Source organism: Hyperolius riggenbachi, chromosome 12 (assembly GCF_040937935.1).
Source record: "Hyperolius riggenbachi isolate aHypRig1 chromosome 12, aHypRig1.pri, whole genome shotgun sequence".
Lineage (NCBI taxonomy): Eukaryota > Metazoa > Chordata > Amphibia > Anura > Hyperoliidae > Hyperolius > Hyperolius riggenbachi.
The window spans coordinates 184,749,663-184,777,085 of NC_090657.1; the positions used below are offsets into that span (position 1 = coordinate 184,749,663).

The 27,423-nt window shown below is 45.9% G+C and overlaps 1 long non-coding RNA gene across 4 annotated transcripts in view; it reads left to right on the forward strand.

The window, feature by feature from the left end:
- Positions 1-27,423, forward strand: part of LOC137541395 (uncharacterized) — a 509,076-nt gene that overhangs the window by 224,270 nt on the left and 257,383 nt on the right. For all 4 annotated transcript variants that reach the window (XR_011025150.1, XR_011025148.1, XR_011025147.1 and 1 more), the window contains exon 3: positions 5,648-5,850. This is a non-coding gene — a long non-coding RNA (uncharacterized lncRNA). The remainder of the gene's footprint in view (positions 1-5,647; positions 5,851-27,423) is intronic.

Genomic DNA, 27,423 nt, shown 5'->3' on the forward strand with positions numbered 1-27,423 from the left:
GCTGCTGGTGCAGGCTGACCCAGGCACAGTGTTTCCAGCAAGATAATGCCCAACCTCACATCATACGCAAACTCTTAACAGCCTGAGCGGAATTCACATCCTCTCCTGGCTGGCATATCGGTTGGATCTCCCTCCTGTTGACCTCATTGGACATCAGGTGCACAGGAGTACACCAGTACATACCAAAGACGGAACTGCATGCTGTAGTGGACGCCTGCTTGACAAGAATTACTACAGACAACCATTAGAGCCTCATCAATAGTATGACTCATGCAAAATTTTGCATTGTGTTCACATGAATACCAATGAAGCTGATTTTCGTGAATGCCTTTGAAGTTGATATTAATGAAAATCTGTTTAACTTCAGAATCCCATACAAACTTTCCCACAAAATGCTAATTTTCTGCCTTCCCATTGGGTCATCCATTGAAATACAAATCGCACATCACGCATAGGGCGGGGAAGCAGACCTGATATCTGAAATTAAAATGCTGAAAAATTGTGTGCTGTGATCGCAATTTTAGGAAATGGCAAGGAAAAAAATTGTGAGCCCTGCGTCAAATCTTTTTTATTTTTTTTTGGGGGGGTGGAGTTGATGTAACTGACATGTTGGCAGTTTTTATTGACTGTGAAACATTGCTTACCAATCTTTAGGCGAATTAATGCTAATTTCTTTTAGCAACGCAACACTTTTTTTAAATATAGGCTGTGTATAAATTACCACGCTTTATTCTTGTAAATCTTATCAGGTGAAACCGTGCAACATTTTATCAGCTTTTTCAGAACCTTTCATGACAAAACCCGGGTTTTTTTTTTTTTTTTTTTTTTTTTATGATATATACAGGCTATTATCTTGCTATTTCTTTTCTGGCTGGCCGAGCACAGATCTGAGAGAATTGACCGACTGCTGTACGGGAGGCAACTTTTTTATATATTTTTCTCACTTCTCCGTAAATGTTTTTATCATTTCTCTAAATATGTCTCACACCGGTGGGGGGTGTGTGTCGTGCTGACGGATACAGTGCAGGAACATCAAACAGATATTGCCGTTTTTCTACAGTGCTCTCCTTGTTTTCAACCTGACAGCTGGAGCTGAAAAATAAAAACGTCAACCACTTTTTTTTTTTTTCCCTGAAAGTCCCCAGGAGGTGGATCAGGCTGGAAGATGGAAGTCTGATCTGCGTAGTGTTAGGGTGATATGGATGACGTGTTAGTTAACTATGAGATATATACAGTATCTCTATCTCTCTGAAATGTGTTCTTGTCCATAGGTCCAAAACCCTCACCAAGGTCACCAAGCTGGTTTTCAGCTCTTTACGCCCAGTGGCCACACACCAGATGAAAGTTGAATTCAGGCTTGCAGTGGAAGCTGCCACTTCTGAGTAAAAGAGGAAGCATTAATAATGGCTTCATAGAAAATATACAGCAATTTTTTTTATTAGTACTCTAGGTCTGTGTCTGAACTCCCCCCCCCCCCCCCCCCCCTCCCCTATGTCCGCCGCACAGTCAGCACGCATACACCGCGCACACCCCTACCGTGTGCGCAACGTACACGCACGGCCAGCCCTTTGCTTCGTCCTGCTCTCTGGCCCAAAGGGCACAAGCGCAGTAGCGCAAAGCATGGACCCACACACACATAGGGACGCAGAGACACAGGGATTTTATTATAAAGGATTGTTGTATCAGTGTCTCCTACTGCCTTCCACCTGTTTCCGCCTTTGCTCGCTTTGAAAAGATAAAGGTTTCGATTCATCATTGTCTTTGCGATAACTTTTTCCAGTTCGAAAATTACCGAATTCAAAGTGTATTGATTTCTAATTGTATTCTTCAAGGTTTTTCCGCATTCGATGTGAATTAAAGTATTCGATATATATTCGATAACAATGCGGTAACCATTCGGTAATTTGTCTATTTTCATTTTACAGAGGTAATTTAACACAAGGCCATAAGATTCCCATGGAATTGTGGGTAAAAAGGCAGTCCTTTTGAACACCACGTAGCAACATTCCGAATGGAGCTTAACACCTGGACCAGGGTTCTGGAATTTCGCCAGATACAGCTTGATGGGAGCCTTTTCTAAAAAAATGTACTGCAGCCATGAGCGTCTGCAGCAAATTTTCCAGGGGGGGGGGGGGGGGGGGCAGGGAAGAAGTGGCACTCCGGTGAAGTTGCGCGAGCCGAAAAATATGAGGATTAAGTTGTGCGGCACCAAAAAAAGGGTGTGGCCATGGACCAGAATGTGGGTGTGGTCACGGGTGGAGACAAATTTACATGAATTTAGCTATGTGGGACATTAGATTAGGACAGTGGTGGCGAACCTTTTGGAGGCCGAGTGCCCAAACTGCAACCCAAAAGTCACTTATCTATCGCAAAGTGGCAACAGCAATTTAATCTAAATACATACGTTTTAACTCATACATGAACATTATGGAAAATCCAAGTTGAAAATAAACTGTGAAGATAAACAATTTCATCCATCCTACTCCTGAAAAATGTATTCATTTTTTTTTTAGAACCTTCTAGTTTTATTTTCTTTTTAAAAAGCTAAAAAAGTAGGTTTAATGCTATTGTCTCATATGGTGATGATTCAGCTTTTCCCACAGTCTCGCAGTGAGCAATCATGAGGCCCCCAACAAGACACATTCAGCAATCTTGATGCCCCCAACAAGACCAATTCAGCAGTCATGTGGCACATAAATAGACAGCATTTCACATAAATAGGCAGAATGCCCCCTTAATATGGTAGACACCTCTCACTTGGCTTCTGAATTCTCCTCTACTGGCTGCTGTACATGGCAATACTGGTTTTGGCTGGATTGGGGATGATGTGTGGGCTGAAAGGCCTTGCGGTGATGCTGTGACCGGGCTGGCGGTGATGTTGTGGCTGGGTTGGCTGGCGGTGATGCTAGGCTGTGCTTGGCTGGTTGAAGTAAATGCTGGCCTGACTGGTGGTGATGCTGTGGCCTTTTTGACAGTGATTCTGGGCGGCTTGGCTGGTGGTGATTCTGGGCTTGCTGGCCTGGATAGTTTAGGTAGCACCAGGAGCCCCCCAGTTTAGGTAGCCCCAGGAGCCCTCCAGTTTAGGTAGCCCCAGGAGCCCCCCAGTTTAGGTAGCCCCAGGAGCCCCCCAGCTCGGGTAGTGACAGGAGCCCCCCAGTTTAGGTAGCCCCAGGAGCCCCCCAGCTCGGGTAGTGACAGGCGCCCCCCAGCTCGGGTAGTGACAGGCGCCCCCCAGCTCGGGTAGTGACAGGCTCCCCCCAGCTCGGGTAGTGACAGGCGCCCCCCAGCTCGGGTAGTGACAGGCGCCCCCCAGCTCGGGTAGTGACAGGCGCCCCCCAGCTCGGGTAGTGACAGGCGCCCCCCAGCTCGGGTAGTGACAGGCGCCCCACCAGCTCGGGTAGTGACAGGCGCCCCACCAGCTCGGGTAGTGACAGGCGCCCCCCAGCTCGGGTAGTGACAGGCGCCCCCCAGCTCGGGTAGTGACAGGCGCCCCCCAGCTCGGGTAGTGACAGGCGCCCCCCAGCTCGGGTAGTGACAGGCGCCCCCCAGCTCGGGTAGTGACAGGTGCCCCCCCCAAGTTGGGTAGTGACAGGTGCCTCCCCCCCCAGGTTGGGTAGTGACAGGTGCCCTTCACTCGCCTACCAGCAGCCCAGCGTCAGACCTCAGTATCAGCCGGTGACCCGACCAGTTAGAGTGAGCGCACGGACGCACCACGCTCTATGTGCGGAAATGTCACTTCCGCATATCAGTGCGGTGTGCTAGGTCCTAGCGCCAGCACTATTGGTCGCCGGCTGATCGAGGTCTGACGCTGGCAGCGGGGACGGGAGCGGTGGCTGGGGGGGGGGGGATTGCAGCGGGCGTCCAGGGCAGGGCAGATGCCCCAATTTGCCAGACATGCGGACACTTGTGACTGTAGCTAGCAATTTAGTTAACCCTGGCACTGCCTGTGTTCTGCATTTCTCTTGAATCATCTTGTAAGAGATGTCCTGGTATAGCAAATAAATCCATTCTCTTGCAAATTGATATGGTTCTAGACCTTATTCTTGCCTTTCTGTGCCTTTGAATCACTTTCAGCTGATACATAACCACTTCAAATGTCTCCATCTTCTCTGTCAGCAATTATTTGACAGGAATAACGACAGATCAGTTAAGGAGACCACTAATCCTAAATTTAATGCTAAACCACGCCCACTTTCATTTTCATGAATTGCACTTTCTTCTGTTTTATCGCATCATTACCGAATGATTACCGACTCCTCGCTAACAGCTGTAGATAGCTTTGATGAATCCTGAAATCAGCTTATCGAGTTCGGTATTTTACCGTGCTGTTGGTAATTGATTTGATAAGTCTTGATGAATCGAGGCCAAAGTCAAAGAGATGCATTGCTAGTAGCTCCCTTTGTTTTCCGTTTTTTCTAAATGATTTTATGCCTATGCGTCAGTTGGGCAGGACAGAGATGGAACAGTACAGTCCAATACAGTTATTTTCTCTGCTCCGCCTAGAGCCGAGGCGCCCAAACTTTTTCGGCTTGTGAGCTACTTTTAAAAATGATCAAGTCAAAGTGATCTACCTATGTACAATTTTAGGAGCACCCTTCCATATACAGAATGGAAAATGTAGTGGGGTCGGAATCTACCATAAAGGCCATCTACCTAATGGGCACCCCTGGCCTAGAGCATGCAGTTGTTTAGAGGCATACATTTTTTTTTAATTTTTTATTTTGTTTAAAGTAATTTTTCTTTTGTAATAAAAATCCCAATTTCCTTTAATTCAGTGCTCATTCCCCGCAATGTTGCCCTAAAGATGGAGTCAACAGTTTTTTGAATCTTAACTCTTTTCAATCCATTGTAAGACGTGGCCCAACTTCAGGAACGTTCTCAACAGCTCATGTGTTCTGACCATGTCCAACAAGGGGGCATTGGGCTGCCGCTGGCAGTGCTGCCATCTGATCTAGTCAACGTGGCCTTAGGCCCCTCTGATCCAAGTACAACACTTTGATCTCCTCTGGCACCACGCTGCACCATCTGATATGAGTATTATGTAGGTACATTCAGGTTGCTGCTGTATTCTGTCTAACATAGCATCAAGTCCTTCTGACCCAAGTGTCAATTTCTTTTTAATGCACCAAAAACTAAGCTGTATTGTATATTTAGTACAAAAAAAAAATGCAGCACACAACAGTGATGTCAAACAGCTAGCATGGGCTATAATGTGCAGAATAGCAGCAGTGCTGTTTAATACCTGGTGTTTAATGTTGTACTTGCAGGTTGTCTAGTACTGAAAGGACACCTGAAGTAAAAGGGATATGCAGGCTGACCTATTTCTTTTTAAATAATGCAAATGGCCTGGCAATACCAACACAGCCATAGGTGTTTTAACAGGCTGTGGCCATTCTTATTGGAGGTAAACCAACCAGGTTAACCTGAAACTTTCAATTTGTAACTATTTCCTTTTCTTTTCATACTTTATTAATAATTGTATTTTTTGTTTAATTACATAACAAACCATAACACATCACTGAGAGGGGATTACTGGTCAGTGGAGCAATTCCACCACACAAAGCCCATGAATAAACTCCTTGAAAGTGCCATACCCCCATCAAAGTAGCCTGTGACAATCCTTAACTGTTTTGTTTTTTTTTCCTAGGGGCGGCCAGGCTGGAGGACAGCTCCCAAGTCAGGTATCCAAGTGCCTCAGAGGAAGGTCCTCCCTACCCTCAAGAAAACTCCAGCCAGTAACCCGATTGGCTGAGCTACACTTGAAGGGAAAACTTCAGCACCAATGAAGTCCTCACTGCCTCTGATTGGCTCTCCACCCATACCTGCACTCCAACACCATCATTCTAGAAGGTAAGCAGCTCCACATCGCCTGCAACTTACTAACACGCTGACAGTACCACAGTCGTATACTACACATTCACACAGTGCCCAGTCTTCAGCAATCCCAGGGGTTCTGCGACCCTATGCAAGCCACCCTACCCTCCAGGCTATACCCCCCTCACTTCAGGTGTCCTTGAAATAATCCCCAATGGTGAGCAGTAATGAGTGCTTTACAACACTGCTATATACTAAACCCCCAGCCTGACAGAGCCTTGTTGCACCATAAGCTTGAGCATCACATACCTCCCAACTTTTTTAGATGAGAAAGAGGCAGGGGCGTAACGAAAGACCTTGCAAGGGATGCTGCCGCAGGGGTGCCCAGAAGCCGCAGGAGGCCCAGTGGGGGGAGAAGTTTTTTACCTGTCCTGAAAAACTGACAACTAAGGGCAGTTTTGTAGACAGTCCCTGTTCAGTGTGCACCAGGGTCTTTTGTACAGCGCCCAGCCCCTAACCTCACTACCCCTCCCCAAGTGCTCTGTACTGCAGTGATGCTGCAGAAGTCTGCAGAGCCAGTTCTGCTCCGACATAGATGGACAGAGTGGGAGTAATAAGCTGAGGCTGGGAGCACACTCTTCTGTCAGTTTTCTGCACACCATGTGTGTTGCTGTATGTGTGAAAACATGCACGTTTTATCACAGAAGCGAATGTAATTGATAGAGAAAATTGCGTGCAGTGCTTCACTGCTGTCTTTTATCTGCATGGGGAAAACTCATTCAAGCGTGCACTAGCCAATTGAACAACATCGGTTCTCAGTTTACCCGTGCAGAAAGCGGAGGGGGGGGGGGGGTACCTCTAATATTTTTTTTTTTTTTTTTTTGCAGGGGGGGCTGATGATTTCTAGTTACACCCCTGGAAAGAACACTTTAAGACATGCCCTTGCCACACCTCTAACTACATCCTTATCACACCCCTCGCCATGCATATCACAAATAATTCAGAATCAAAAGATGTAGTTGTATCATCCAAACCACACAGGTGGTCTTTATCTTCATTAGTTTTACTACATTTTAACATTTGAAAATATGAAATCAATTTACTGGTAATTGATGGGGAATAAAGTTTAGAATCAAATACATTTTTTCGAGTAACCTCCAGGACAGGTCCACCATGAGACGACATAGGCTCCTCCCAGGAACAGGAAACATCCACATAGAGCACTCTAAATTTTAAACGGACTCCTCTAATGCCAGTTGATGTTTCCTGTTCCAGGGAACAAGAGTGCTCTATGCTGCTCGCCGGTCCGTCAGGTCCGTCAGGCCAGGAGTGCCAGGGACCAGGTTGGTGGCGTATTGGGGACCTTCCTGGAGGTGGTTTTTGGCTCCCTGCAAAGGAAGAAGCAGGTACCTCTCTTCCGTGCTCCTATGGCTGCCCTGGTAGTTGTGGATCCAGATGGAGCAGGCCGCGTCCATGACTTGCCACGTGAGGGATTTGGTTCCCAAAATGGGACTGTACTTCTGAATAGGGATGATCGGAACCAGCAAATTCCGTTCCGCCGGAAATCACGGATTCCGTCAGTGCTAAATTCCGTCGCTATGAAAATTCCGCCGCATTTGTCAGGAATTCCGCGGAATTCCGGGATCTGTCGGAATTTTTTTTCTCTCTCTGACGTATCTGCTATACCGCCAACAACACTACATGCTGAAGCCAGCCTAGCATGTACCATTATGAGCAATCCAAGAGAAAAAGTAGCATGCCAAAAACCAACTCACCATGGCTGGGAATTGAACCCAGGTCTCAGTGTGTGTTAGGCAACTGACGTATCCGCTATACCGCCAACACTACATGCTGAAGCCAGCTTAGCATGTACCATTGAACTGAATTGTCAGCCTAAAACCATCAATGGATACCGGCAGAATTTCACAAGCATTTTTGGAATTCCGCCAGATTGAAAAAGCAATTCCGTTCCGACCAAACGGAAGGGAATGAGCAATTTCCGCCAACAAATTCCGGAAAATTCAACTCCGCGGAAAGCGGTGATCATTCCTACTAGAGAGAGATTAATCTACCTGGCTATCTGGGGTTCTCTTCGGACAACTGTTGAACACACAAGGCAAGGCCATGCCTGGCTACAAATCCTTAAGCATGCTACTTTTTCTCTTGGATTGCTCATAATGGTACATGCTAGTGTAGTGTTGTTGGTGGTATAGCGGATATGTCAGTTGCCTAAAACACCTGGGTTCAATTCCCAGCCACGTTGAGTTGGTTTTTGGCATGTTACTTTTTCTCTTGGATTGTTCATAATGGTAGATGCTAGGCTGGCTTCAGCATGTAGTGTTGTTGGTGATATAGCGGATAAGTCAGTTGCCTAACACACACTGAGACCTGGGTTCAATTCCCAGCCATGGTACGTAAGTTGGCTTTTGGAAAACTACGAGGAGGAGGAAAAAAGTTACAGCTGTATCAAAACGACAAAAATGTCAGGAAACTTTTTAAAGGAGTCATCAGACAAATGACACCCTTGCAGCTAACCTGTCCCACACCGCAGCTCCGCTCTCAGCCACCGGAACGGGGACCCTTCACGGTGCCTCGCCAGGCGTCCTCCACTGTGCCTGCGCGAGCGCAGCTTTCAATCAAGGCCACTTAATCTGCAGCATACTGCACAGTACACCGCGTACAACGTGGGCTTGATAGACAGCGGCACTTCACGCAGGCGCCGTAAGGACAACCTCGAGGTTGTCCTCTGCACTGTGCAGAGACCCCGGGCTGGCAGCTGCAAACAGAGCTGTCAGCGTGGGACAGTCGGCTGCGAGGGGCTGGAGGAAACCCCAGATAAGTAAACTGGCTTTCATGCTGTTTGCCTGACTCCCCCCTTTCAGTTAAGATGCTGACGGCCATCTGATAGGGAGTGTAGGATTGCATTTGTCCCTTTTGGGAGCTTATTAAATCAGGCCCTGTGAGTAATAAAATGTCAAATGTCCTTGCTCTACCGCCACAAAAAAGTTAATGAATGAAGAAAAAAAAGTTATGGTTGTCCTACTTTTTTTTTTTTTTTATTTCCCCACAAGCAAGTATTGGCCATTACACCAATTTGACCAGCTTGTTTTGTTTTTCTTTTAATCTATCCAGTCCTGGGCTGCCCATGAGGTGGGGTGAGGCAGGTTCCTCAGGAGGCAGGGGGGAGGGGCGGTCGCCGAGCTAGAGTGAGTAGCAGCCAGGAAGGAGGAGCAGCAGGCACAGTGGTGGGGAGTATGATCAGACCCCTCCCCCTCCAGCTGTTTGCCCAGTATTTAAATTAGCAGTGATCGGGGAAGCAATGACTCTCCTTCCTGCTTCTGTTCCAGTGCTGCGTTCCACCACTGCGTCACTTTCTGCAAAGCTGCTGACTGTACTGGGGAAGTATAGTGGGCGGCATTGCAGGAAATGACGAGTGCTAGAATGGAAGCAGGAAGGTGAGTCATTGCTTCCTCGCTGGTGCGATTTCTCTAGATTTCCCACTGCTTTGCCTGCTCCTCCCCCTTCCTGGCTGCTACCCCCTCCAGGCTACCTATACTGGGGGCAATGATACTCCCTATGGGAGCACATCCTCACAAGTTTGCCTCAGGGAGCAAAAAGTCTAGAACCGGTCCTGAATCTCATTCTGTTTCGTAGCCGCATGCTAAATTGAATTGAATTCTTGTGAGTTGTAGCGAGTGGAAGTGACAGCTTGTCGCATGTGAAAATGAACATGTTAAAGTGACGAGCAATGTGAGGATGCAAAACACAGAATAGCACTTACCAGCCCAGCTCCACTGCTATGCACAGACTCTCCTCTGCAGGCTGAGCTGTGGAAGAGTCCATTACGCCAGCCTTTTTATATCTGCTCCATATTAATGCATTTCATCAAACACGTCTTCAGAGATGATTCTAGCTAATTTGTAGGGTGGAAATTGGGTTACAGGTTCCCCGCAGATGCACCTTTGCTGAATGTTTTTTTTTTTTTTTTTACATTAGTATTAGACACAGTGAATCCAGATAGTGGTGTACTTAGATGACCTCTGGCCACCTGCTAACATTGCTAAAGGCCAACCAAACATTGCCCAGAAGTAGTGCCACATTCTGCATTTCTCCCAAGCAGGCCAGGATTTACATCACAGGAGCCTCTAGGCACACATGTCCTGGCACCTTAGACTCTGCCCTCCATGATCCTGCAAACCCCCACCGAACTGAGCTGCAGGTGTACAGGCTACTAGCCCAGCTGTCACTTCTCCATTACTTTCCTTGCCCATCTACATCTACAGCTTCACCTTGGTATTATGTAGACAAAGCTATCCCCAGTATTAAGTAGCTAGTGGGGTAACAGGAAAAAAGGACGCCGGCAGCTAGTGGACAAAAAGGGTACCGCCATTCACTCCCATAATAAACGGCGCCCAGAGATTTTTAATGTTTTATAACTGCGCTTGTAGTGATTTAAGTTTAGAAAATGCGCCCGTGACGAATAACGTTTATAAAAATACTAAACATATTTATCAAATTTAACTAAAACATTATTTAAAATTTTATCCCTTACTGTTTGTTAAACATTATTATTCACAAAATCAAGCGATTAGTACGTAACGTAAATTGCAATATATTTTTTACAGTCACTATTTGTAAAACATTATTATCCTCCTAATAAAGAAACCAGTAAGGGGGGGTCTTAGGGCTAGGCACCACCAGGGGGGTCTAGGGGTTAGGGATAGGTACAGGGAGGGTTCTGTGTGAGAGTAGGGTTAGGTATAGTTACAGTACAATATACACCACCAGGGGGGTGGTTAGGGTTAGGCACCACCAGCGGGGTTAGGGATAGGTACAGGGAGGGTTCTGTGTGAGTACGGTTAGGTATAGTTACAGTACAATATACAACACCAGGGGGGGGTGGTTAGGGTAAGGCACCACGGGTGGGGGGGGGGGGCTACAAGGTCTTAGGGCTAGGCACCACCAGGGGGATCTTAGGGTTAGGGATAGGTACAGGGAGGGTTCTGTGTGAGAGTAGGATTAGGTTTAGTTGTAAAACATTAGTAAGTATTACTAAAATGTTACTAAAACACTTACGTACGTACATAGTTATATTTATATCATCGTTATAAACAATATTTTCCGATTTTATTATAAGACGAAACGATAAATGAAGGTTATTAACAACAATATACAATTATAACGATTAAATATATTATCATTTTTTTAACAAACGTAATTATAAGTTTCACTTTTGAAACAGGGAAGGTTAACGTTTTCACAATTGGCGATTTCATACACATTATTTAATGATTTCTACATTTGTAAAACCTTATTTGTAAACGAAATACAAGACAATATTTTTATAAACGGTATTACTGCTTATCGTTTACACCTTTAAAAAAAAAAAAAAAAAAAATCTATCGCGCTCTCTTTTCCTAACGCCCTTTTTTGATGTACGCAGCTAGCGGTGCCCCCAAGTATTAGGTAGCTAGAGGTGGCCCTGACTGAAGGGAGATCTGGTCAGTGGAATGCCAGGACCTGGCTGAGTAACCTCTCTTGTACACTCTCTGCTCGGGTTCCTGCATAGGGAGGGGGGGGGGCTCAAGGAGGGAAATGAGCTGCCTTTTCATTATCAGGCGCTTGTAGGCACGTGCCTACAGAGCCTTATGGTAAATCCGGCCTTGCCTTCACGCGCTTCCTGTCTCATAAACAACCCACCCCCCAGCACTTAGAGGAACTGGAGTGAAAACATAATGAATGAAATTGCTTGTTTACAATATTAATAGATTGTTTAGTCAGGGTTTTTTCCCATTGTAAAATCTTTCCTTTTGCAGATTTGCATTCTGAAAGGTATCACCGGTGGTGACCTCTTTAGTTCTGCCAGGTGAGGGAGAGCTTGCTTGCTTAGCAGTTGTAAAAAGCTGTTATTTCACACAATCCAATGAGGTTTACAAACGGCAAACTGTCAGGACTATGGCCATGACATCACACTATGGGAGGGGCTTCACCACAATATCAGCCACACTGACTCTCTTTAGTTCCAGAACATACAAGTGTGATATGGTAGCCTAACATCTGCTTGGGTCCATTGTCCTGATTCCCCAGTGGCTCTGATTGTGCTTTACGCCATCATGAATTTGTATAGTCTGTTGTTTTTTTTTTGTTTGTTTTTTGTCTGAATTTTTTTTAAAGATTTTGTGCACTATACTAGTGCATTTTTTATAATTTTTAAACGTCACCATCTTGTGACACGTCCTAGTAGAGCATGTTTTAATGTCAACTGTAAAGTTTGGTGGAGTAAGAATGGTCAGATGCAGTTTTTCATCATTTTGGCATGGCACCTAAATTCCTAAGAATTACAATCTTACACTAAAGCATACGGATTCATGCTGGGGAATTATGCACTTTTCACTTTATGGCAACAGTTTAAGAAAGATAATTTTCAGTTTTGGCTGACTATGTCCCTGTGTTCAAAGCCAGGTCTTTGAAGGAATTACTTACTGACTCTAGATTGTAAGAACTTGACTTGCTCAGGCCTGAACTCCATAAACACCTTTTGTCATGGATTGGAATGTTGTGTGCCCATCCTCTAGACACTAGAGCATCGGTGAGGTCAGGTAATGGTGTCAATAAGCAGCAATCACATCAGCAGTCGTGTTCCAGAGTCTAGTGGTAAGCCTTTTCAGAAGGGTGGAGGGAGTTCTTGCTGCACTACACTCTTGGCAGTTTTCACCAGCAAACTTTATGTACTGTGAAAAATGGAGCATAAAATTGGGGTACCTCAGACTGGGATGGTCTCTGCTATAGACAAGGCCAGATTAAATTATTTTTTTTTGAGTCCCTAGGCCAACTTTCCCCTCCATGTGCAGCAGCATCCTCCACTCCATGTGCAGCCATCCATCCCATGTGGCAGTAGTACCCTCTTCTATGTGTTTCCCTTGTGTATTTACAGCCTCCTACTCCATATGCATCTATCTTTCTTCTATGTCCAGCTGCCCCTTTTCTGCAGCCACCCAAGACCCGGGCCTTTGTGGCCTTTACAGAAATCTGGCCCCGGGTATAGATAATAATAACAATAATAATAATAATAATAATAATAATCCGAACATTTATATAGCGCTTTTCTCCTGTCGGACTCAAAGCGCTCAAGAGCTGCAGCCACTGGGAAGTCCTCAGGAGGCCACCCTGCAGTGTTAGGGAGTCTTGCCTTGAACGCCTTACTGAATAGGTACTGACCCTAGCGAACCCTGGTCTACCATGTCAAAGGCAGTGCCCTTAACCAGTACTCTATTCAGATAAGCAATAATCAATGTATTGCCGGGGTACAGGAAAATCAGAACTGGCTGCAGGTAGCATTTTAGAAGAAGGTTCTCCATTTTAAAAAAGATAAAATAAAATGAAGTTCTCTGGAAAAAAAAAGTCCTCTTTCCCAATGCAGTATCCATTGAATAATGAACCTCTTGATCTGCATTCAAAGAAGTGGCTATTGTTGTTTTTTCTGCTGCTCTGTAATAGAATGGAGTCAATTAGAGACAGAATGACCTTTTTATAAAAGCCAAAGAATTCTCCTTTGATCCGATTGGCCGGCTTGGCTTGATGGAACCTCAAGGACCTCTCTGATTCTGAAATGAAAAGAGCGAATCGTAAATCACTTTTCTCCTGTTGGACTGAAAGTGTGGCCATTTATAAGGCTTTCAGTAGGCACTAGGCAGCCCTGGTTGTGTGCATATATGTGTACACAATGGGTGTGGGTGTGCCCTCTTGGTAATCTGCTGCACTTAGTTTAGTCACATAGTTTAGAGTACCTTTTATTTATGGTGAGGCTGATGAAACGATCAGTAGATCTTTAGGATCTGGGAGGAAAACTGCACCCAAGGGAAAGCCACAAACACAGGGAGAACATGCACTGAGTGGTCCAAAAATTCAAAACCCCTCACCTGTAAGTAAACCAGTCCATGAGTGACGTAGAGTGACTTAACAATGCAGAATTGCTTATATAAGCTGGGAACACACGGTGCAATTTCCCATCCGATGGATGGGTGATCAGACATGACGTTGTGCTGTGTGTACATGTCCAAATTGCTCCTGATCGATAAAGGGATTGATTTTTCCGATAACTTTGCAAAATAGATTTCTTTCTCGATCGGAAACGGATCGGACATGTCGGAAATAATCGTTGATCAAACGGGAAATTGCATTGTGTTCCCAGCATTAGGAACGCTTAGCTTTAGACAACTTGGTTATATCATGGAAATTAATGTCAAAATGGGTAAAGCAAAAGATTGAAGTGACTTATTGAAGGATGCTCATTGGTGCAAGAAGAGTTAGCATCTCTGAAACCATGACTTTGCTAGGATTTTCTAGCCCAACAGTATCTCAGGTGTTTAGAGTGGCAACTGAGAAAATAAACTTCAAGCTATAAAGACTATTATGGTTGAAAAAGGCTGGTGACCAACAGTGGTGAAAGGCAAGTAGCATGAATAGCCCCCAGCCACAGAAGGGCAACCACACAACAAATTACAGCTGAATTCAGTGCAAGTACATCTTAAAGAGACTCCGTAACAAAAATTGCATCCTGTTTTTTATCATCCTACAAGTTCCAAAAGCTATTCTAATGTGTTCTGGCTTACTGCAGCACGTTCTACTATCACCATCTCTGTAATAAATCAACTTATCTCTCTCTTGTCAGACTTGTCAGCCTGTGTCTGGAAGGCTGCCAAGTTCTTCAGTGTTGTGGTTCTGTGATGCATCTCCCCCTCCAGGCCCCTCTCTGCACACTGCCTGTGTATTATTTAGATTAGGACAGCTTCTCTCTCCTCTCTTATCTTTTACAAGCTGGATAAATCCTCCTCTGAGCTGGCTGGGCTTTCACATACTGAGGAATTACATACAGGCAGAGCTGTCTGCACTCTGCAGGAAGAAACAGCCTGACACTTCAGTGGATGATAGCTGCAGAGGGAAAGAAACACACAAATGATCTCTTGAGATTCAAAAGGAAGGCTGTATACAGCCTGCTTGTGTATGAATGTATTTTCTATGTGTGGACATACTGTACATCAACCTACTTCCTGTTTTGGTGGCCATTTTGTTTGTTTATAAACAAACTTTTTAAAACTGTTTTTAATCACTTTTAATGCGGCGAGGAGCGGCGAAATTGTGACCGAGGGTAATAGGAGATGTCCCCTAACGCACTGGTATGTTTACTTTTGTGCGATTTTAACAATACAGATTCTCTTTAAAGGGAAGGTCCAAGCAAAATAAAAAAATGAGTTTCACTTACCTGGGGCTTCTACCAGCCTCATGCAGCCATCCTGTGCCTTCGTAGTCACTGACTGCTGCCCTAGTCCCCCGCTGGCAGCTTCATGACCTCTGAGGTCGGGGGCCGCATTGCGTACATTTTTACGCATTCCCGCTAGTGCAGGATCATTAACACATAGATTTTTACGCGTTGCTGGTTCAATGCGTAATTTTTTACGCATTGAACCACTAACGCGTAAAAATGTATGTGTTAATGTTCCTGCACTAACGGGAATGCGTAAAAATGTACGCAATGCGGCCCCCAACCTCCGAGGTCGGCAAGCTGCCAGCGGGGGGACTAGGGCAGCAGTGAGTGACTGAGTGCACAGGATGGCTGCATGAGGCTGGTAGAAGCCCCAGGTAAGTGAAACTCCATTTTTTTTTTTTTATTTTGCTTGGACCTTCCCTTTAAAGCATATTCCAACATGCAACAAGATGGTCTTGGCAAAGGATGGGCTGTAGCAGCAGGAGACCATCAAGAGTGCCTGTGGTATCACTAACAATTAGGAAAAGACGCCTGTTGTAGGCCCTTGCCACCATACTCGATCAGTCTCAAATTGGTTTGAGGAACAGCAGTTAAACCTGCTTCCATGGCTAGCGTGGTCCCTTAACCTCAATCCTATTAAGCATTTGTCAGTTGAAGTCGAAAGATTGCTTCAAAACTTGGAAACAAGGTCACCATCCAATCTGACCCATTCCTCCTGAATGGTATCAGCATCTTGTTGAGTCCATCCTATGAAGAATATTGGCTGTGATCAGAACTAAAGGTGGACCAAATAGTTATTGGAGGGTGTCTCTAATTTTTGGCCACTCAATGAACAAACTCTATGCCGATGGTGATCAGGTTGGGAATCATGCCCAGGACTTTAAGGTGACCTTGCCGCTCACTACCGTGCTGGAATCAGAAAATATTACATAATTTCAACAACTAATCTGTTCTCCTGTTTTTGTTGTTCCTGTGAACCTCTGCCAAGGATAAGCATGGTGTCCTAAAGCAGACCTGTCAAACTCCTGTATTCAAGGGCAGAGGTCCTCAGACATTTTCGGCACAGCTCAAGTAATTGATAGGATTGCATCAGGGAAGGTGTGGTTTATTAAGTAGAATACATTTTTGCCATTTCTCAGTATATCCTAAACACTGGCATGGATATGGCCCTTGAAGACTGGAATTTGACACCTATTAACTGCTGCTTGTGTAGCTCAATCCCTAGTTCAGGAGAGCAAGGTCATTCCACCACCTAGGTACATCACTTCTGCCAATCCAACTAGTCAACACAATAGGAGGTACACTACTGGCATACACTTTCTTTCATGTTGCAGGACAAGTCCTTCATCAGGTTTTGTTTTCCTTCACCCTTTGTATCCTGATTTGGCCCAGGAAATGACTGCAGTGGTCGCCTACAAATGCCAAAAGAGGAACTTTAACCCAGGATTAAACTTCATTCCAATCAGTAGCCGCTACCCCCTTTCCCTTTTGTTGGGGGTGATAATGCATTACCGTATTTGCACTCCCTGTCTGTACAGTTGTATGGTGAGTGATGAGCGAAAATGCCAATATTCTTTTTGCATTAATTTTGAAAATTAATGAATTGAAAATTAATTTTCAGGAAATGTTACATTTGATTTCTGAGCGACAATGCCATTGCAAATTAATTTTATTTTTTTTTTATTTTCTTGCGGTAAAAAATAAAAAAAAAACGCAAAAAGACAAGCTATTTTCGTGAAAATTTTCTCAATTGAAAATGACATTTTTGATGCGAAATTATTTGGCAAAAATTTCAGGCAACACTGGTCATGGTCACGTCTCTGCGCTATGACCTCATCCTAACGCACCTTTTTACTGTGGTAATGATTACCACCATAACACAGCTAAAGGGTTAGTGCAGAAGAGGGCTCCATGTGGTTCCCATGTTCTGGGGGCCTGGTGCGATCACAACCTTTACTTTTGCAATGCCACTGGTTTTCTAAACTATTGGGTGGTGTTGCCCATAATTATATAATATAATAAAAAATGAATTATTAAAGTAATGATGGCTTTCCTCTCTTTTAGGCCATGTTCACATTGCCTTCGGCTCGCGTGCCTGTCCGTGTTGGGCTGTTTTTTTTTTTAATTTATTTATTAATTTTTTTTGTGCTTAGCGGTTTTCTAAGCGTTTTTTTCTAAGCGGTTTTGTAATTCACTCCCTGACGCAAGTTAGGAAGTTAACTCTTTGTCCCAGAAAATAATACAATGTATTCGCTACACAAAGCCCCCCCCCCTTCCCCCCTGAAAATGCCTACAGTGTGAACAAGCCCTTACACACGAGATGTACGTGGTGTATTTCTATTTTATTGCACAAAAATATAAGGACCGCGCATTTTGTGAGTCTGTCCCGCTTCTTCAGGTGAATGATAATGTGTCAACGGCTGTGGATAGGTTAGGAGTATATACTGCCTGGTGCGTAACTTGGAGAGAGGTAAGCCTACATGACCTTTCCTTTTTAAACGTCTTTCATTTTACATAATTGTGGCGCCTCCACCCAGATGTTTAGCCTTTTAACCTGCAATTGTATAGTGTTTTGTTTTTGTAATTGTTTGTTTTTTTTTTTGTTTTTTTTAGTTTTTCTTGAACTATAAAAGCGAAATTAGGAGTGCAGCCACTCGAGTCCACATGCTGTTGGACGGTTAGCATTCCTTCGTAGGTTTGAACTGGTGGTTGCATCTCTTGCAACTGGATTTCTGAGTGCAACTATTTTTATATTTAGAGTGTACCTGTAGAAAAAAAAGTGCCCCTATTTACCTCAGTATTTACCTCAGGAGGGGGAAGCCTCTGGATCCTAAAGAGGCTTCCCCATCCTCCTTGGCCAGCGCAGAGACCCCTGAACTGTCTGTAACCATACCAAATCTGTGGCACGCAAGTAGTGGCTTTCCAATGGGCTCCTGTGGAAATAGCGGAGCCCCATCGGATCCGCTGTACTGCACAGGCCTGAACACTAGAGCTAACCTGATTGGGCTCTGCTATTTCTGCTGGAGCCTGTACGCAAATCCGCAAGTGTGGCCTAACAGGCCTGTTATGGGTCTTGAGCCAGATGACTACGGCACCTATATTTGGAGGATGCCAGCGCTGGAGCGGGAGTGCTGAGGGCAGGAGTAGCCTCTTTAGGATCCCGAGGTAATTACCCCCTAGGGGCACTTTTTTATTTTTTCCTTACAGGTTCGCTTTAAATACTACACAATTGACTCCTGGTCTCTTATTTTTTTTTTTTTTTTGGTCCCCGGCGTACTTGGAAGATCTAGTCCCTAGCTCTCAAGTGGTCTGTATTTCTAAGCTCCCCCCCTTTTTTTTTTATAATCAAACTATAATTTAGATACTTTTTGGTTTTACCAAACAATACTCTGTTTTTCGCAGAACGGGAGGGAAGCAGAGATTCAATACTCTGAAAAAACATCCACACACCTTGAATATACTGGTAAATGGTTACATTGCGTGTCCTGGATTTCCCCCCCACCCCATAGTCCTCAGCAGAACATCTGATTGTCACAGACCGCGAGCCGGTCTGCGGGTGGGGTAAATCGATCAGCGTCAGAAATCCTCTTACACGGTCATTTGTTCATCACGAAGGGTAACCCGCATTCGCAATTTGATGAACTGACTCGCGAAGGGAGCGTTCTGATACCAACCGAATCACTCCACACACATATACAATTCAAAGATCTGCCACCAAGCGAGTTACACAGCCCGCTACTGTAATTGTACTAGGACTTCGAGAACACTTTAGTAACCCCTAGCAGTATGTAAGAATCTGGGCCAGATCGTTATGTCTGGGCCGGGTTCTCGCATACGGGTTATAAATGTATACTTCTATTAAACACAGGGTAGCGAGTTCAGGAGAATAGGTACGATTGTGTATGTTCAGCAACAGGTCATAACCGCTAAACGATTTTTAAACGTTTAATAACACAAATGCATTACATACAGTTATATACACCTATTAACATATAAAACACAGAGCTTAAAAATAAAAGGAATAAAATCAGAAAGTTCTTACTTAGTTAGCTGAGCAGTCCATTTGAATCATGAAGAAAATAGTCCAGTTTAAAAGTAGGCATTCAGTTTAAAAGTCCTTTGTATACTGCAGGCGCTGGCTCTCCTTAGCGCCGGCATAGACGTTCCTTAGTCGATGGAATTTGGAGAACCGGGAGGAGTTCCTTGCAAACGCTTTTTACTGACCAGAGTTTTGGGGCGGTCACTACCTGGAAAGTAGGTGTGTTTGAGGCAGGGTTACCTCCTGAAAGTCAGGTCGCCACCCCCAGACTTGGAGCAAGGAATGTACCAATTATTAATAATTTGTGTAATTCCGCCCCAGATGGGTGCATCGCAAATGCGCGACCATATTCATAAGCAGCATGCGACTCTGTATTAAATGAGTATATACACGCCTAGTCTGTCGAATTTGCTCTACGCAGGCCGGATAAAGTGGTTTCTATATGGATCCCTGATAGCTAGAAACGTGCACTTTAGGTGAACGATAGAACTGTTTCCTAGGTATCAGAAAATGTAATTTTGGTCTTGCTGTGCCAAACCTATTTTGAATTATTAATAAAGTAAATGTTCCCATTGTGTGAAGCTATGAGTTTTTGGAGGGAAATTTGAATCTCAACCAGTTTGAGGAGGTTTTCCTTTTGGGGAAAGATGAGCTGTGTAACCAAATGGCCTCTCGGCAGGGAAGCTAGCCACGTGTGACTTTCTCTCCTGACACAGGATGTGGGGGGAAGGCTGTACTCCTGCCATGCTCTCAGAAGAAGAGCAAAGAAAGGCATTTTTTATTCTACCCAGGGCTGTCAGTAACTGTGTGGGGCCATACGAAAGTCGATGGCGATTTTGCGCACAACTTTCCGTAATGTCCGTCACATCTCCCCCCTACCAGTCGGACGCACAGAGTGGGTCTGCATGACCCGCTCTACGCGCCGCTTAGCTACTGAACGGGTTCTCGACTTCTTATCTGACTGCCCTTTAGACAACTCACCAGAAGCATAAGGCCTCATGGTCCGGTGTGTCCCAGTGTCCGCTTTGCGGACGGTGCGATGCACACCAACAGGCTTACCTCTAAAGGCCTGGCTGGGTTTGCATAGCGCTTCCGGTAAGGGAGAGAGTCGTTGGCTGACATCCGGGTCACTTCCTGACTCTCGGGTGTCAGTCTGCGAATCTGGAAGCAGCGTGGCATACCCCTGCTCTAACTGACTACACCTTGGCACAACATTTTGGTCAGCACAACCTAGGTGGACATTAGAGCACATTTTAAAAAACGAATCAGCCTTCACCTGGGTGGCGAGGCTTGCCCCTTCTCCAGGAAGGATAGAGGGTGGACCTCTGGGCAGTTTTGCACTGGGTTGCTTCTGCAAGGGGAAAACATGCAAGGGTGAGACAGGGAAGGCATGGCCTGTCTCCACCAGCTGTTTGTTAACAGCAGGCAATGGTGGAGCACTCTGGCTGTCATAGCAGGAGGGGAGGTCTAGGCCCCCTGCTGCCTGCTCTGACACCTGGCCTGCTTCCACTGCCAAGCACGGATATGACCCAGGCAACACAAGACTGTTACCTCTTAGGTTAGAGGCAATCACACTTAAACATAAATCATTTTTAGTAATAGGAGATTCGGCATGAAATCTATTAGCAACATCTGCTACAACATTAACATCACAGTTACGTTCATTTTTCACATCATGTACACAGGTATCTGGAACAACAGTGACAGGTTTAGAACCAGACAAACCGTGATTAGACAGCTGTCCATTAGAAACAGGTACCGCTTCCTTCCCTCCTTCCCTAGGAGGGCTAGGTACCATTACCCTGGCTGCGTCCCTCTGTCCCACCCCAAGCTTGTACAGTACCTGAGTGGGTCCAGACTGGCAATCCGGGGTGTTGATCACAGGTTCATAAAAGGATCGTAGGGTGCCAAGATCGGTGCCCAACAGCACAGGCACTGGGATGTCATCTGTCACCCCCACAACTTTTGACTGGCGTCCCCTTCCCCAATCGAGAACAACACGAGCTTTGGCGATGCGTGCGTGTGTGCCACCAACTCCCAAAAGTGTGACACGCTCATTAGGCAGGAAATTCTCCCTGGCTACAAGATGAGAGCGAACCAAGGTAAGCTCTGCGCCTGTGTCACGGAAACCAACAGCGATCTGGTCTGTAACTTCCACGACTTGATGATTTCCGGAAAGTCGAGGATTTGCTGCTCCCATGACGAGGTAGGCGTGTGCAGTAGAGGATGCGCTAGCCACTTCTGCGCTAGGCTCTGGAGACGGCGTCCTCACCTCGGGGCAGGCAGACTTGAGGTGTCCTCGCTGTCCACAGTGGTAACACTTCGGAACATATGTGGCATCAGGCGGATGAGTAGCAGGTGCAGCATCCGGCCTCTGTGGCTGTGGGACCCGATTCCCACGGTTAGCAGGGGGAGGAGAGCTGGGTTGCATAGGTCTCCCCCCTCTCCAGCTCTGGGCTGGAGGTTTGCGGCTGTCCGGCACACGGGTGGCCACAAAAGTGTCTGCAAGTTCTGCGGCAGCTTTGGCGGAGTCCGGCTTCCGCTCCAAGACAAACTGCCGGACATCTGGAGTGCAGCAGTTCAGCAACTGCTCCTGCACGATGAGGTCCTCCAGACCTTGGTGAGAGTCTTTTTTGAGGCCCCGCGACCACTGCCGGAACACAGTCAGCAGGCGACTCTCCAGGTCGGTGTAAGAGTCGGTGTGGCCTTTCTGCAGGGAGCGAAACTTTTTGCGATAGACCTCTGGGGTCAGCTGGTATTTGGCGATAATTGCAGCTTTTATCGCCTCATAGTCATTGTCTTTCTCAGCGGGTAAGTCCACAAACGCCTCAAGCGCTTTGTCCCGCAAGTTGGGTGTCAGATATCTCGCCCACTGCTCCTGGGGCAGATGATGCTGACGACCAGTCTTTTCAAATGAGTGTAAATAAGTGTCCGGGTCGGTTCCCTTCTCCATTTCTGGGAATTTAAACTTTGGAGTCCCAAACGGGCCTGCTGTGGGCCGGGGTTCCGGAGCACTTTGTGAGGGATTTTGGCCTTGCCCTCGCAGTTTGGCCATGTCAAGGTCGTGTCGGCGGGCGGATTCTCTCTCTGCCGCCTCTTTCTCAGCAAGCCACCGGCGCTCTGCACGGTCCGCTTCCCGTTCCGCCTGGCGTTCTGCGCGGTCAGCATTCTCTCTGACAATCTGCATGTACAGCTCAGGATTTGTCTCCAACAGCCTTTGTAATCCAGGTTGCATTCCAGCATCAGGAACACAGAAAGGGTTTGCATGGACGGGCTCCTGCCGGCCACCATGCTCCTCAGCAGTTACAGCGACCGGTTCAGACGCGGTCCCGTTTTCCTCTGGGTCTGGAAGTGGGTTGCTTTGCTCCAACCGCTCACTTTCCTCTGCCCCAGTTACAGCACCGTCTGAACCAGGAGTGTGCTCTCCCAGCATCTGCTCCGGCTGGGTATTCAGTCGCAACAAGTCCTCAATCAATTGCGCTTTCTTTTTTCTATAAGTCACAATGCCTTTTTCTTCACACAAGTTCACTAGGTCTGCCACTGCCATTTTCTTGTATCTTGCTGCAGCCATTTTTGCCAAATAAAAGATAGGATAGGAAAAGAGATTGGGGGGGGGAACTCTGTGCTACACGTTTAGTCTATATAAATGGTAATGCACCGGTTACCGACCACAGATTTTTGATCTGTTCTGGCAGGTTAATCAAATAACGTTGCCGTTGATGTTCTGAACATACACAAATCCCACCGCTGCCACCAAATGTCACAGACCGCGAGCCGGTCTGCGGGTGGGGTAAATCGATCAGCGTCAGAAATCCTCTTACACGGTCATTTGTTCATCACGAAGGGTAACCCGCATTCGCAATTTGATGAACTGACTCGCGAAGGGAGCGTTCTGATACCAACCGAATCACTCCACACACATATACAATTCAAAGATCTGCCACCAAGCGAGTTACACAGCCCGCTACTGTAATTTTACTAGGACTTCGAGAACACTTTAGTAACCCCTAGCAGTATGTAAGAATCTGGGCCAGATCGTTATGTCTGGGCCGGGTTCTCGCATACGGGTTATAAATGTATACTTCTATTAAACACAGGGTAGCGAGTTCAGGAGAATAGGTACGATTGTGTATGTTCAGCAACAGGTCATAACCGCTAAACGATTTTTAAACGTTTAATAACACAAATGCATTACATACAGTTATATACACCTATTAACATATAAAACACAGAGCTTAAAAATAAAAGGAATAAAATCAGAAAGTTCTTACTTAGTTAGCTGAGCAGTCCATTTGAATCATGAAGAAAATAGTCCAGTTTAAAAGTAGGCATTCAGTTTAAAAGTCCTTTGTATACTGCAGGCGCTGGCTCTCCTTAGCGCCGGCATAGACGTTCCTTAGTCGATGGAATTTGGAGAACCGGGAGGAGTTCCTTGCAAACGCTTTTTACTGACCAGAGTTTTGGGGCGGTCACTACCTGGAAAGTAGGTGTGTTTGAGGCAGGGTTACCTCCTGAAAGTCAGGTCGCCACCCCCAGACTTGGAGCAAGGAATGTACCAATTATTAATAATTTGTGTAATTCCGCCCCAGATGGGTGCATCGCAAATGCGCGACCATATTCATAAGCAGCATGCGACTCTGTATTAAATGAGTATATACACGCCTAGTCTGTCGAATTTGCTCTACGCAGGCCGGATAAAGTGGTTTCTATATGGATCCCTGATAGCTAGAAACGTGCACTTTAGGTGAACGATAGAACTGTTTCCTAGGTATCAGAAAATGTAATTTTGGTCTTGCTGTGCCAAACCTATTTTGAATTATTAATAAAGTAAATGTTCCCATTGTGTGAAGCTATGAGTTTTTGGAGGGAAATTTGAATCTCAACCAGTTTGAGGAGGTTTTCCTTTTGGGGAAAGATGAGCTGTGTAACCAAATGGCCTCTCGGCAGGGAAGCTAGCCACGTGTGACTTTCTCTCCTGACACAGGATGTGGGGGGAAGGCTGTACTCCTGCCATGCTCTCAGAAGAAGAGCAAAGAAAGGCATTTTTTATTCTACCCAGGGCTGTCAGTAACTGTGTGGGGCCATACGAAAGTCGATGGCGATTTTGCGCACAACTTTCCGTAATGTCCGTCACACTGATGAGTCTAGGACGCCGAGGAAAAGGCATGCTTGTTTGTCGGAATCAGGCGGCTGCTTGTCACCTTGTGTCAGAAGTTGTCATTGTCAGCCCAGCATGGGACGCCGCCAATAGCGGGAGGAAGAGACGTGACATTCTGCAGAGAAAACAGTGGATCAGGTGGCGCGTCGGGGAGCAGACGCCTCCTCAGCTGTAGCTAATTTGCCAGTTAGAAGCTGATAAGTGTGGTAACGTTCCTGCTATGACCGGAAAAATACTCTCCAATCTGTATAAACATGTACGGGCAATTCCAGATGAGTGCAAAAGTCTCAAACATGCAAATCTCCACTGACTTAGTGGAGGCTGTGCTAACAAATGAAAGCAGTTGGCGGATGAACAGTTGTGTAAAATATGCTGAGCACCTTGGTGCTCTTAAAGGATACCAGAGCTGAATGAATAGGTAAAAACGGGGTAGCAGGCTTGTATAAGTAGTAGTCCTCATGCCCACTGCCCCCCTCCTTTTACTGCGCAAATGCACCCCGCAACCACTTCCTGGCCAGCCAGGCATTAGTGCACAGCCGCTGGCCTAGCTGTGCTTGTCCTTGATCCCGCAGTTGAGCTGTAGTCCTGGCGTCATGAACAGAGTGCACCTGGGTGCGCAATCAAGGGCGTGTGCAGCTGAGCCAGCGCCTGTGCACTAATGCATAACTCGGCAGACCAGGAAGTGACTGCAGGGAGCAGTGGGCATGAAGTATACTTAATATACAGTACATGCCTGCCGGTATCCTTTGAATGTTGCAAGCCTATAAAATGAACCTCCCCAGGGGAGATTGGTAAACTGTGTGGGCTTTTTGGTTGCATGACTCATCAGAAAGGAGGGGTGACGAGGGGGATAGCAGAGGACTGCTCACAGGGAACAGACAGCATGACTCATCAGAAAGGAGGGGTGAGGAGGGGGATAGCAGAAGACTGCTCACAGGGAACAGACAGCATGACTCCTCAGAAAGGAGGGGGATAGCAGAAGACTGCTCACAGGGAACAGACAGCATGACTCATCAGAAAGGAGGGGTGAGGAGGGGGATAGCAGAAGACTGCGCACATGGAACAGACAGCATGACTCCTCAGAAAGGAGGGGTGAGGAGGGGGATAGCAGAGGACTGCTCACAGGGAACAGACAGCATGACTCCTCAGAAAGGAGGGGTGAGGGGGATAGAGGACTGCTCACAGGAAACAGACAGCATGACTCCTCAGAAAGGAGGGGGATAGCAGAAGACTGCGCACATGGAACAGACAGCATGACTCCTCAGAAAGGAGGGGGGAGGAGGGGGATAGCAGAAGACTGCGCACATGGATCAGACAGCATGACTCCTCAGAAAGGAGGGGTGAGGAGGGGGATAGCAGAAGACTGCTCACAGGGAACAGACAGATGGCTCCTCAGAAAGGAGGGGTGAGGAGGGGGATAGCAGAGGACTGCTCACAGGGAACAGACAGCATGACTCCTCAGAAAGGAGGGGGATAGCAGAAGACTGCGCACATGGAACAGACAGCATGACTCCTCAGAAAGGAGGGGGATAGCAGAAGACTGCGCACATGGAACAGACAGCATGACTCCTCAGAAAGGAGGGGTGAAGAGGGGGATAGCAGAAGACTGCGCACATGGAACAGACAGCATGACTGATCAGAAAAGAGGGCGGATTTTAATGGAGAACTGTAGTTAGAAGAATATGGCGAATTACACAAGAAACCATGTCAGAAACGCCTGATCTGCTGCATGCTTGTTCAGGGCCTATGGCTAAAAGCATTAGAAGCAGAGTACTATCCGCCAGACAGCCAGGGAACTGGTATTGCTTAATAGGAAATATGGCAGCCTCCAGAGCTCTCTCATTAGTTTTCCTTTAAAGCTAAATATGCTGCAATACCTCAAAGTTTTTTGTAAGTGAAAATGAGACAGTTTGTTGCAAAATCAAGTTCGGAAAAATTTGCTCTGAAGGCTGAACTAAACGAAACAGATAAAAACGGGACCGGGAAAACTGAATTACAGCTATAGCAGTGCTCGGACAGTAAAAGACAGAGCCCAGATTCTTGAGCTTCTCGAGGACCACAGGCTTACATAGGATTATTTTTTATTCTACAATTCAGCAAATCTGCAGCTTTTACAGTTTATTGCTCGGCCATACAACTTAGCAGCAGCCCAATGAATCTTGCCTCCCTTTCTGTCCAGCAACAGCTTTGTGTTGGTAGGAGCTGATTGCTGCAGTTTTTTTTTTTTTTTTGTTCTCCCTCCCTGGCAGCCAAATTTTATCTTTCCTCGAGTTCAGTGGCCTGGAGGGGGGAATAGAAATGACCACCGCTGAGTCTTTTGCAGGAGCAGGGTGAGCCATTTTTTGGCTTCACCCTGCGCCCAAATTTCCCGGCGCCTTATTTGCTTGTCTGTAAAATGCATTAAATAATATGGAACTCTTGGTGTACTGGTTGTGTGCCTAACTCATGAGGAAGAAGTCATGATGAAATGGAGATGAAATATTTTCTGTTGTAAGAAGTCAAAAATTTCTATTTTGGTAACGTTCATCTAAATGCAACATAATTGCAATAATACAGAATTAATAGAGGAATTAAACAATGCTGGAGAGAAGTGTGTTGTTTTTTTTTTGTTTGTTTGTTTGTTTTAACTCCTTGGCAAATATAAAAATGGAAATGGCAGCTTTTAAAAAGAACTGCTCTCCTTGTACTTCTCTACAGCCTTGTAAAAATGTTCCTCTTCATGATGAAAATAACAGGATTGCATGCTGAGTGTTATAAACTGTTCTTATCACCTTGCTTCGACACCATCGTCTCACAGACTGTGAGATCACTTGACTCTCCACACCGCAAACAGGACATAGACTTTCTCAGGCTTCTTCAATGTTTACGTTATTTATTCAAGTCACAGAAAGACAGATAGATACAGTCATCATATCCTAGCTATGCCAATCTTCATGTTGCGTTACAAGCTCGTGATGAGACTCCCTGCTGAAGTCTATCAGGTACCTTCTTCCTAACTACGTTACACTAAACTACCTATGTACAGCATACATTATATCAGATTACAGAAAGGAAGAACATGCTTAGAAGTCGTCCCAGTCAGCCTTGCTAGCTAGTGCGGAAGGAAGAAGCAGAAGTGAGCTCTCGTAGCTCCCTCAGCCTTTTATA